The 13199-nt window shown below is 37.3% G+C and overlaps 1 protein-coding gene and 1 non-coding gene across 2 annotated transcripts in view; one reads left to right on the top strand and one right to left on the bottom strand.

Moving 5' to 3' along the window:
- LOC150099211 (uncharacterized) overlaps nt 1-13199 on the top strand; it is a 57284-nt gene that overhangs the window by 14269 nt on the left and 29816 nt on the right. The window lies entirely within an intron of this gene.
- On the bottom strand, nt 864-982 carry LOC150099212 (5S ribosomal RNA). Its single transcript, XR_016549437.1, has one exon. It is a non-coding gene; the product is annotated as a 5S ribosomal RNA (ribosomal RNA).

Below are 13199 nucleotides of genomic sequence, written 5' to 3'. Positions count from 1 at the left end.
ACCATCCCTTATATACAAGGCATCAGTGAACGTATAGCAAAAATTTTAAAACCACTGAATATTTTTGTTGCCTTTCGACCGTTTAGAAAAATCTCCACCTTTCTCGCTTCTCCAAAGGACAAGCTTCCACATCTTAATCATCCAGGTGTCTACCAGATTCCGTGCTCTTGTGGATTATGTTATTTCGGACAAACGGGAAGATCTGCCTCCATTCGGCTAGAAGAACACCAATCTTATATTGAATACTTTAAACCTGAAAAGTCTGGACTTGCAGAACATGCCATCTTCACTAGACACAGAGTTCATTGGAAAAAGACAAGAGTTCTTCACAAAAGTCAGTTTCTTATGGAACGCCTTTATAAAGAAGCATGTGAAACTCTACTTCATTCTCCTAACTTAAACAGATCCGACGGCTTACGTCTATCCCCTTTATGGGAGATAGTACTTTACAAATCAGCTAATCTTTCCTAACTTTTTATTGTATTAAATTTTTTTTTTTTTTTTTTTTTTTTTAGGAAAGTTATTGACCTTTTTAGTTATCTTACACCAGCTACTTAGGTGGCGCTTTTTGGAATTGTCAGTTAATGTTTGATTTTTGTGCCTAATTGTACTGAAGATGCCTGTGACACACGGGCGAAAATTATACCATTAAATAATATTTCTACGTGAGTTTTTCCGTTATTTATTATATATAGTTATGTCTACTCACGGTTTACCTCTTTTAAAACTTATAATTTTCTTTCCTTATCAAAAGGCTATACTACTAATATTATTTTATAGCTTAAATGATAATTAAGAATACATTACACATGACATCATGATTTATCTAAATTCATAAGGAAGGAGGGGTAAAAAAAAAATTATGCCAACAGTACTCGGTATTCCCAGGTGGTCACCCTCCCAAGTACTAACCAAGCTCAGCGCTGCTTAACTTCGGTGATCAGACGAGAACCGGTGTACTCAACGCCATATGACCGTTGGCGATAGGAGATTCCAAATAATGTCTTTTATAGGCTTAAACCCAGTGCATGATTTATATATAAATCCTGCACATGTTATATTGTACTCTATAAATAGGGTTCAGTATATACATGTGCATAGGGATACTTGTAGTTTTCATAGGAAAATAAATCACCGTACTTATTTGTAGTAAGTCACGGTCATTTATTTTCCTGTCTTGAAATTATTCTATCATAGGTGGATGGATAAAAGTACTTTAAATATTGTATTTCAAGTTACTTAAATACTTTCAAAATTCACACTTCTCCAGTAGCGGCCGGTGAAAATTTTAAGTGGGGGTACTGCATATAAAAAATAAATAATTTTTTCCTAATCAGTAACCAATTTATTAATAAATTAATTTACATTTAAAAAATTGCTTTATTAAAAGTATTTCACCCTCACCACGAACAAACACCAATAATAAAAGTTTCGTGTCTCACAGAAATACGATACACTGCCCAACCGAGTAGTGTCGGAATGACTTGTAACGGGCACTCACAAGCGCAAACGAATATCGGTGAGTCTGTCTGCATTTGGCCAGACTCGCCGAGAATTCTGCAAACGCGATAATTCTGACACTGCGAACAAATACACTGCGATCTGACTGCCTTAGATCGCAGTGTATTTGTTTCGTGTAACTATAATTGAAAAAATATATTTCTTTTCCTATTTTAAACAGTGACACTCGTCATAATTCAGCCTTGTATCGATAATAAATAAATAAGTATATGTTATTTTAACAAAATAAAATTAGATTTACAAAAAATAGTTCACCCTCACCACGAACATGCACCAATAATAAAAGATTGATTTCTCTCAGAAATAACGCGCTCAAGCATACAGTGCCCAACCGAGCAGTGTCGGAATCACTTGTAACCTGCAATCACAAGCAATTTCGACACTGCGTTAGATCGCAGTGTATTTGTTTCGTAATCTCAAGCATTAACCAAACAATTCCAATTATTAACTATTCAATCACTGTCGAAACATAAGCTGTAAACTTTAACATGTTGTATTGCATTTATATAATGTTGTAAGCATTGTTATTATTTATAAACACAAACAAAATTAAAATTTTTAATTTTTTTCCTTTTTGTACAAGACGTTGCGATTATAAGGGTGAAGCAAAATGCTTTTTTAATCTCTGCTATCTGATAAGGATTGCTGTGTGAGGAAAAGTTTATGAGCTAAGTGCTCTGCCTGAGTGTGTGCGATTTAGAGATCTTCATTTGGAAGTAGGATGGCCTTGGGTCTCCTGTATTTTGAGAAGTCTGTTTCATCATACTTGGCTGCTTGTTGCACTAATTCATTTGGATGTGAAGAGGATGCTGAGAAGAACTTTAGTGCTGAAGACTGCAGGAAAGAGTAGATGTAGGAGATATTTGTATCCCGGTGGAGTTGGACATTTCTGACATACCACAGTACGTTTAAGATCATGCGGAGACATTTGTTTTGCACTCTCTGTAGTTTGAGGATATTTGTACTTGAGGTGTGGCTCCAGGCCGGAGACGCATAAGTAATAATGGGTCGAATCGTCAACTGATAAAGGAGCAGTTTTATTTTGATATCCAGCTTGCTGTTCCTCTTGATAAGAGGGTAAAGCTGTGCAATGACTCTTGATGCTTTTGTACATGAGGCTTTTATATGTGAACTGAAAGTTATTTTTCTGTCCAGCGCTATACCCAGATATTTGGCTTCTGGTTTCCAGGAAATCTTGGTATTAAATAGGAAGATGTCATCTTTGGGAGATATTGAGTTTTTAGTGAAGAGCATGGCAATACTCTTCTGAGGGTTTACTTGCAATTTCCATTCCGAGAACCAGTGCTCTAATCTCTGCAGGTTTTCTTGCAGTTTCTTGATGACAAGGTGGGATTTAATAGATCTGGCTAGTATAGCTGTGTCGTCTGCGTATAGGGCAATGATGGATGACATTGGATTGTGCGGAATGTCCGCCATGTAAATCGTGAAAAGTATCGGTGCCAGAAGGGGCTCTTGAGGAACTCCTGCAAAGATGCGTCACTGGGTAGATAATATATTATTTAGTTTGACTTGCATTCGTCTGTCACTAAGAAATGACTATAATTTGGACTAGATCTAATGGAATGCCAGCTAAAATCAACTTGTATAGTAGCCCAAAGTGCCATAATTTGTCGAACGCCTTTTCTAAGTCAAGAAAAACTGCTCCGGTGTATTGGCGCCAATTATAACTTGTGATAATGAATTCTACTAGTCTATGAATTTGTTGGGTAGTGCTGTGAAATTGGCAAAAGCCAAACTGTTCTGAAGGAAGGTTGTTTAATTTTTTTACTGAAAGCTGAATTCTGGAAAGGATAGCTTTTTTCTGCTATTTTGCCCAAATTAGAAATCAGACTTATGGGACGATAACTTTGAGGCTGCTGAGGATCCTTGCCAAGTTTGTATATAGGAACTACGTCTGCCAACTTCCCTGCAGAGGGGAAGTACTTAAACCTGAACATAGCATTTATTATTGTTGTGAGATATACGATGGCCTTTCGGGGTAGCAGTTTAATAACTTTGTTGGAGATGCGTCAGGCCCTGGAGCTTTTTTATTCTTTAAATTCTTTATAATGTTATAAATTTCAGATGGGGAAGTAGGTATGAGTTGGCTGGTACAGGTATCAGGCCGTTTTAACACGTGTCTGACGTGGCGGTGGACTTTGTAAATATGATTGAAATTTAGATTATTGAATGAAGGGCTACACTGTTTTTCTAAATTTTTAACTATAGTTTCGGCTTTTTCTGCATCTGTGTAAACAATGTTCATGTCAGATTTGAGAGGAGAAAGAGATTTGTTTTTGTTTTTGATGTTTCTCAGGAACTTCCAAACGGATTGATCACCAGGTGATATGGAGGCTAATTTGTCTTCCCATAGTTTGTTTCTATGGACTTTAAGTGCATCTCTCACTACACTGTTCATTTTGTTGAGATATTTTTTGTCTTGGGGTGCTCTGGTGTTGGGGTATCTTTTTCTTGCTTTATTTTTTCCCCTGATTAAGTTCATTATGTCATCTGGTAGTCGTTTAGGCTTGAAGGCAACTGAATTTGAGGTGATAGATGCTATGGCTGTATTGATTTGATCAGTAAGTTTATTGACTGCAGAATCAATTTCTTCCTTGGAATTAATATGAGGGATGGGATCAATGTAGATTCGAAGCATTTTGGATAGTTTTTCCCAGGGAATGAAGGTGTGGGGCGAAGGGGGAAGATCCCTCTGATAACCCAGTTGGAGCAGAATAGGATTGTGGTCTGATGATAATTCATTCAATGATTCCAGGGAGGACTGTAGGTTGACATTCTGAAAGACAGCTATATCCAAGACGTCGGATGAGCCAGTAGGACTGTGGTGAGTTGGCACTGAGGGACCAGCCACAGTTGCGCAATTTGAGCTTGTGTAGTTAAAGAGGATGCGGCCATTCCTATTTATAGACCTACTGCTCCAGGCGTGATGTTTTGCGTTAAAATCTCCTGCATTAATAACCGGCAGTTTAATGCGAGGATAGCATCCAGATCTGTGGTCAGCAATGTTTTTGATGGCAGGTTATAAGCAGCATATATTTTTATGTTTCCGATAGCTATGGCTACAGCATGATGGTTGATGTGATTTTTGATGAGGATGGCTGTACTACCACCTCTGTAATCCAGTCTGTCATTCCTGTAGCGTTGATATCCTTTGAATTTAGGATTGTCAGCAGGTCTTAGATGAGTCTCATTAATTAATAATATATCTGGATTATATCTGTCATTGAATTCCTGCACTTCTAGTATATTATTTTTAAGGCCGTTGGTATTCCATGAGATAATCATTAGAGAATCTGGGGTAATTTTTTTCCTATGCATTGGAGAGTGCAGATAAAATGAACTGTGTTTGCTGCAAGAAACTTTTTGTAGCGCTTGGCGATGGATTTGCGTTACTGAAATCCTGTAACATATTTACAAGAGAAGAGGTGATGATGGCTGTTATACTTGAATGTGGATTTGTCATATTCTGGTCATGGATTGCTTTTTTGGGGCGGGCTACGTCAGCATATGTTCTTGGTTGGTGTTGAAGATTTATTTTCTTAGGGGGCTCAGTTGATGGTGGGTGAACACCTGTCAACTTGTTCAAACTAATAGGAGCCTGATGAACTTCAGCTTCTGAGGCTTTGGTTTCTGACAGTGAGGTAGACTGACTGATTAACTCAGTTTGCCTGTTTTTTGGTGGCAAATGCACCCTCTGTAATTTGCAGGGTGGGGGCCACCACAATTAGCACACTTAGCCGGGGTGGTTTTTGGCTTGGAACAGGTATATGTGAGGTGGATGTCACCACATTTCAGACATCTGTATTGAGCTTTGCACAACTTCTGGGCATGACCAAATTTTTGGCATCTATGGCACTGCCCCGAAGAGGCCCTCTTCCTAAGTGGCTCTGGTGAGACTTTAAGCCCACAGATTGTCTTCAAGTTATAAATATCTTTATAGATATTGTGTATTTCCACCAATACCAGAGGCATAGGGTCTTGTTAGATCTGTACATTCTACTGACCTTTATGGGAGGCAGATCTTGCACGTTGAGGTTAGCAGCTGTTTCAATGTCTTCAGATACTCCTCGGAGTACCACTTTAAAATTTTTCTCCGGGGTAAGTGTGAAGGTATGGTATTGTATACCTCTTGTGTCCAACTCTTTGGTTAGATTTCTATAGCCAGACACTGTAGTGGGCTGAATTTTGATGCCCTCCTCTGTGTTCTTGGCAGTGGAGTAATTTATCTGCAGGCTGGCCATGGTGGTTCTTAAGGCTGTCCATCTCTGCTTTTCCCTAAGAATGATTGGAGGCACCTTTTCATTGGTGGAGGCAGAGGAATCTGTGTTGGGGGCATCTTCATCCATGCCATTTTCATTTGCTGACTCCGAGGCGAGAGTTTTGCGTTTTTTACGCACGTGCCTCTCTCCTTGATCTGAATGAGTAGAGTCACAGATAACTGGACTTAATTTTTCCTCCATTTGAGGAGCGTCTTCATTTTGATCTTCATTAGTTTCGGGTAAAGCGTAAAGATTCAGGAAGCCGGGCCATTCAAGCTCGAACTCCTTAAGGAGTTTCTTTACGAAGCTGAAAGCCAGTCCTTTATCTAGAGAGTCTATAATGATATCAGGATCTATCAAGTTTGATGGCCATTTGAGCTTAAATTTCCTTTGAAGTTTATTTACAAGTATAAGCGCTGGCTCTTCATCCAGCGAATCTGTGAGGGCGTCCAAATCTAACACATTCATCACTGACGGTTTGCGTATAAACGCAAGTAAATGGATCTGAAATAGATGTGCTAACAATGGCGATTCTAACGGCTGTTAGGCCTAACGAATCGCCCTCGTTGCAATTAGAGTCCACTTACCTTTGCTGATGTTCTTGAACAGTATAATCCGCAATTTAATGACTTTAAACACGTCACTGCTAGTTAATCTAGCAGCTAAACTACAAAACCAAAGTTTCTCATATTTGATTAACACTTTTTACCGAAAAGAAAATCCACAACCGTATCAAATCCATCAAATCTTCCTTGGGTGCTGCAGTGTCGCAGTGCTTATACGGGCCGCCACTAGTTTGAAGGGATCTGAGGGTTTGTAGTCTGTGCCTATCGAATTAGCTGATTTGGGTGTTTATCTGTGATTGTGATATTCGTTTGCACTTGTCATTGCTACTGATACGAGACTTTTATTATTGGTGTTTGTTCTTGGTAAGGATGAAATATTTTTAATAACGCAATTTTTAATATGTAAATTTATTTATTACTAAATTCGTTACTGATTCAGGAAAAAAAGTTTTTTTTTTTAATTTATTTATTTGCAGCACCCCACTTAAAATTTTCACCGGCCGCCACTGCCTTGGAGGTACCATGTAATAATAATAAAATTACCTCATGGAATACCACTTGAAGCAACTTTTATGTTGTGAAAAGACTTCCTCTTTTCACAGCAAATTTTTGATTGAGGGAACACCACCAGCTAAAATTTGAAGTGAAGTTAGCGATTTTATGTGTAGCAAAACTCTGTGTGTGCAAGATTGCTTTTGGTGGGTAAACATTTTTTTTACTCAACCAGCAACTGTGGATTTGATATATAGCCAACCTTATAATTTTTTTACTAATAATGACATCATTGGTTTTGTATATATTAATTGTACAATTTTCCTTTCTACTTCCTTAATGGAAGTCTGCTAATGGATTGACTTAATAGAAATGTGATGTTTGTATTTTTAGAATTTAACTTTTTGTTATATGTATGTTATTCATTTTGTTTATTCACAAGAAATATAAAAGCGAACTTTGTCAGCTTATGTAAATCTATAGTTAAATTATATCTGTTTCCAAAATGTAACGTAGATCAGTACTTGCAATAAATTTATTTATTACTGGAAATATTAAGTATTTTTCAAATCAGAGTAACGGAACAAGAGTTTTTATTCTGGTGAAACTTAGTTTCACCAGCTAACTTTCTTGAATAATTATATGATGAAGATCTTTAATGGGAGAATAATTCACTAAATAACAATCATTGAATAGGATTTGAGAATTTCTTTTTTATATATACACTTTTTTATATTTTCTTGCTAGATTTCAGAAAAAAAAAACATTTGTTATCGTGCTTTTTATGGGTAGGATTGTCATATGGGCAGAAAAAAAACCTTACTGTTTTAGATATATGATGGTTTCATTTTTATGAATCTACATAAAAGATGTTAAATTACAATAATATATTTCCAATTTTGAGGTAACCAAAATTTTGATGAATTCTGGATGTCTGCATGCTTGGAAATGTAGCTTCTATATCTGGTCTCTGTTTTATGATATATTTGTCATATGTGACTATGTATATATGGACAGGAGTCCCTCACTGACCAGAACATAAGATCAAGTGACTGGAGCATGTGGTACAGCAGGAGGGAGAATGAAAAGGAGTGCATTGGAAGAGTATGAAAGTGAGAGAAACTGGAAGTAAGGAGAAGATATTGTATGGAGATTTAATGATAACGGGTATATTTAATGAGAAAGTGGTGAAAGCATGTTTCCCAGATGCAAAGACAAAGGATGTTAGTGAAATTGTTAGTTTGCATAGGTGAGAAGCGAAACAATTGTTTAAGTGAAACAATTGTTTTTGCTGGCACAGATGATTTGAAAGGTGAGAAATATGCAATGAGAGAAGATGTGAAAGAATTGCTGATGGAAGTGAAAAAGAAGAAAGAGTCAACAATATGAAGATTGTGAGTCTGCTGCCTCGGTATGATAGGACAGTGGAGAAGGACCATGATGCTAATAAGTGAATGAGAAGACCATCCAGTTTATGGGCTGAATTTGATGGACAAAAGATCTTGTATGTGCATTATGGATTGTGTTTGAGTGGTTTTGGAGTCAGATGGCTGGGGTGAGTGTTATTCAGTGAGAGGTTGGAAGTGCAAAATCAGGCGAATTAGCAGTGCTGAGAAAGGTGGGGGGAGAATGGCAGTCAAGTGCAGGTTCAACCACCCTGGGACAAATTGCATGTATGTGTGTGTACAGAAATATGGGGATTGTGCAATACAGAATGCAGTTTCAGGTTCCAAATCAGAATGGGTTGACAGTGACATTATGTGCAGATAACTTAGATCCAAGGTGATGTTGAAATGCACCTATATACACATGCTAGAATTATCAGAGAAAAAGGAGAGGAGTTTTTGGTCATTGGTCAGCTCAACTTGACCAATAATTTTAGACATGAGTGAGACTTGGTTGACAGAAAATGATAGTTTCAGGAATAGAATGTAAACAGTTTGTATACAAAAAAATTTCCCTTAACGCGAATTAGATATGCGCGATAATCAGGTGAAATGATACCATTTCCCGCATTAAGCAAGTGGTTAATCAGTCAATGCGATTTTTTTACTTTGGCAACAAAAAATTTCGTGTAATCTGCAGCGAACGGAAAAGCTGGAAGTCATTAAGAGACATGAAAGTTTCGCTAGTAATACAATGATTGTGTAAGTAGTAGCAAAGAATACAAAGAAGAACAAGGGAAAGTTGCTACTACTTTAAGCATGCAGATCAAAAGCCATTTATTGATCGAGATGGTGCTCTCTGGATTGAGGATTATAACCAAAAAAGAACCTCTTAGTACAAAGGATATTCAGGAAAAAGCTCTCAATATTTTTACATCACTGAAAGAGACCAAATTTCAAGAGGAATGTGAAAGCTTTACTGCGAGTTTAGGATGGTTTGACCGTTTTAAAAATCGAGCTGGACTGCATAACGTGGGGAATCTGCCAGTGTTGATAAAAATTCTGCGGCCAAGTTTCGTGAAGAATTGCAAAGCATAATTCAGGAGGGTAATTATGACGATTTTAATGAGGATAAACCATGTAGTGATTAATGGATGCATGCAGAAATAAAGCAAGTGCTACAAAAATGAAAACATTGTGGAGGAATGTAAAGTAAAATGTGATCAGCATATTCATGAGCAGTACCAAGTGCAGGCAAGAAGAGGAATTAGTATGGCTAAGAAATGCTAAATCAGATTACAAGAACAAACTAACTAAGCAGCCCATAATAAATCCAAAAAAAGAAAAGACTGAGTATGGATGCATGACTTTAATCAGTGCTGATGGTAGGAAGGTGACAAGCGGAAGAAATAGTTGAGTTGGTGCGTGATCATTTTGAAAATGTGTATCATCCAGGTGGAGATCTTGAGATTGTTCATGTCATACAGACTGATGTGAGAATTGAAGTTGGCGAACAGCAGGTGCTCAGGGTATTGAAAAATATCGATATGAATACAGCAGTGGCAGCGGGTGGCATGTTAGCTCGTACTATGCGAGGATGCAAGAGAATTTTCATCACTTCTGATGAAGTTGTTTATTATAAGTTTCAGCTCTGACGAGGTTCTAAGAGAGTGGAAAGTGGGTAAGATAGTTCCATTCCAGAAAAACGTGACTCCAAGACAGACTTAGCAACTTACAGACCAATTAATTTTACAGGAGTGTTGATTAAGGTGTTGGAATAGTTTGTTAAAAAATCCAACAGTGGGTAGAGAGGAATACAATCTCTATGGCAGACACCTTGACTTTGCAAAAGATAGGTCTGCCTTAGTAATTTACTCACATTTTTGGAAGGAATGGGAATGAATATGAAGTTGGTAGCATGGATAGGGGAGTGGCTGACAAATAGATACTGAAGAGTAGTATATGAAGTGTAATCTAGGCGAAAGAGGGTAACCAGTGGAGTGTCAAGGCTCTCTGCTAGGACAATTAATCCACAACTAATCTTTAATCCGCATATTAACAATATAGGTAATGTTTTTTTTTTGGGGGGGGGTGATATTCAGTTGTTTGCCGATTATGCAAAACAGGAAGGCAGTAGTTGATAAAGTTGATGTAGACATACTGCAGGATTATTATTAATGAACTGGTATTGTGGGAGAAGGATAATGGTTGCCAGTTAAATGTTGCAAAATGTAAGGTTACACTTCAGGTTGAAACAATTCCATACTGCATATAACATAGATGGTGTTGGATTGCAGAAAATTGATGAAACTAAGAACTAGGGGAAAGGGTAAACACAGTGATCTGAAGTTCAGAGTGCATGTTGCAGAAGTTGTAAAATAGCTCAAAGAATTACTTGGATATTAAAAAATATACTAACAAGTAAAGATAGGGAGATTATAATCCCTCTGTATAAGGCTGTGATTTGGCCACATTTTGATTATGTGCACAGATTTGGTCATCTGGGTTTTTTAAGGATCAGAAAGTAGTGGGAAGGATCCACATAACCATGCTGTTTATAGATCTGTAGACTGCTTCCTATGAAGATAGGTTGAAAGCATGTGGGTTGCTTGTTGATAGGAAGAAAAGAGGGGATGTGATAGAAACCTAAATTACTAAAGGAGTTCTCTAAGACTGACACAAAAGAAAGTTTTCAATATTTGATGAATAGAGAGAACTAATGGTTCTCTCCATCCCTTGAAGATGAGTAAGTACATAATAAGTGTGTGAGGACTAGACTTTCTTGCTTAGAGAGTGATGAATGAGTGGAATGGCTTGTCACAGCTAGTGTGACTATCCTGACAGTGAATGAGTTTAAGAAGATATATTATAGAGGTTAGCATGCATCTCCAGTGTTAAGCCTTCTGACTTCATGGGGATAGTATTTAATCATCCAAGAAAGTTGACATTTCTTACACAAAGCAAGTTCTGATACAATCAGTCAGTCATGTAACTTTTTTAATAGGAAAGATTGAAACAGTGTCATTTAATCTAATTAGGGTGTTAATTATTATTATTGCATGGGCACATCCATGAAGTACTAAGACACAGTGTGGGAGGCAAAAACTATCAGCACAATATCTATCTTAGAAACTATTAATGGACAAAGCACTTACAACTGACCTCTCTTCCATTCATTCACCACTCTCCAAGTGAAAAATATAGTCCTCACACCTTTCCTAACCATACTTTTACCCACTTTCCAGGGATGACCTGTTCTTCTGCTTTCTTTAGCCAAGAGCTGAAACATTTCCCCTGCATCAATCCTATAAAATCCTTGAAGTAACTTAAATGTTTCTATCATGTCTCCCCTTTGTGCCTATCAACCAACTTTTGCAATCCACAAACCCTCAATGTGTCCTCATAAGGAGAACTCCACGGACCACTCATCATCTTGACAACTTGCTTCCGGGTCCTTTCCATCACTTCCTCATCCCAAGAAACCCAGGGGACCAGAACTAAGCGCAATAATCCAGATGTGGTTTATAAATCGTATCAAAGATTTATAAAGAGGAATGATAACTGCCTTCCTTGTTAGTATGTTCTTAAATAACCAAGTAATCCTCTAAGCTATGCTGGCCACTTTAGCAATGTAACTTCTGAGCTTCAACTCTTTATATGCTACTATCTCCAAATCCCTTGTTTCTTCAATTTTTATCTACCGCCCAAACTTTTTTTTGAAAATGGAGTATTAACTGACCACTCTTTTTTGCTATCACTGATAATGAGCTAAATCTATCAATGAATCAAAGCATTCATGGAAGAAACAGGTAGACAAGTGCCACTATCTCTTAGTCCTAAACCCTCAACAGTATAAATAATGCCTGGAACATATGACACATACGGTCAACAAATAACATCAAATCGATTTATACTGCATGATCGATAAATTAAAGTTATATTTTATATTTGTGTTGATAAATTATGAACATGTAATCGACTAAAGCCTTTTATTTGCCCTTTTTGGGAGCAGACTAGTCCGTTTTCGCCCATTCTAACTTTTGGTGACTGAGTAGAGCAGTTCAATATATACCAATAGATAATCAGAGATGGCTAGCCCAAGACGTTCACTTATTAAAAATGTTATTCAGTGAAAAGGTGGCAGACAAGTGCTGCCATTGCATGGTCCATAATGCTAACGCTATAAATTCATCTTCTGAAATAGAACAGGATCTACGGTCTATTTTCTTTTCGCTTGCCTCTGCCAGAGTTTGAGTAACTTGGGAACCCAGTTAAGGAATGCTAAGAAAAAAAGTTTCTTTAGTAGGCGACTAGAATTGAACCCAGGTATTTCTTTGCTCTATGCTGGCTTTCTATATATGAAAATTAAATTTAAGAAATAAGTTATACATAAACAAAAGAAATCAAAGGATAGACATAACTAAGTTAAATGGCAATTAAGAAAAAAAAACCAGCTAACGCCTTTTTATTCTCTTATATATAGGGAGTAGGCAAAGCCGTTTTTGAAAGTTCGAAAATATTATTATTATTATGTGATACCAACAAGGACTCATCAAGGGTGGCCATTTTACTCTACAACACTCCATCTTCACCATTTAATCCGCCAACTACCATCAGAACGCTACTACCATCATCATCTACATACAACACCATCTACTGCCGACTACCACCACTAGTATTTTTTTTCTGTAAATTGCATGTGTTCTTATGGCCAATTTGTCTGTATGCAGGATGAAAAACCCAGATTCGGGGAGAAAACCCTGCCATCCCCGTACGAGATTTGCTAATTCACCTTCAATTGAAAAAATTCCATATAAATATTCCTCTCATCACGATAAGCTACGTACTTAGGTCTTTTCAAATCAAAAGGCGCAATGTCCTTCTTCAACTTGCGATATGGAGGCACATCATCTTCAGAAGTTCCCCTCAATATAGGGAAGTTTTGATTAATGTTT

Source organism: Typopeltis vanoorti, chromosome 14 (assembly GCF_054136105.1).
Source record: "Typopeltis vanoorti isolate ZY-2024b chromosome 14, IOZ_Tvanoo_1.0, whole genome shotgun sequence".
In the NCBI taxonomy this organism is placed as follows: domain Eukaryota; kingdom Metazoa; phylum Arthropoda; class Arachnida; order Uropygi; family Thelyphonidae; genus Typopeltis; species Typopeltis vanoorti.
The sequence above is the reverse complement of the archived record's forward strand: the minus strand, read 5'-3'. Positions and strand labels throughout refer to the sequence as shown.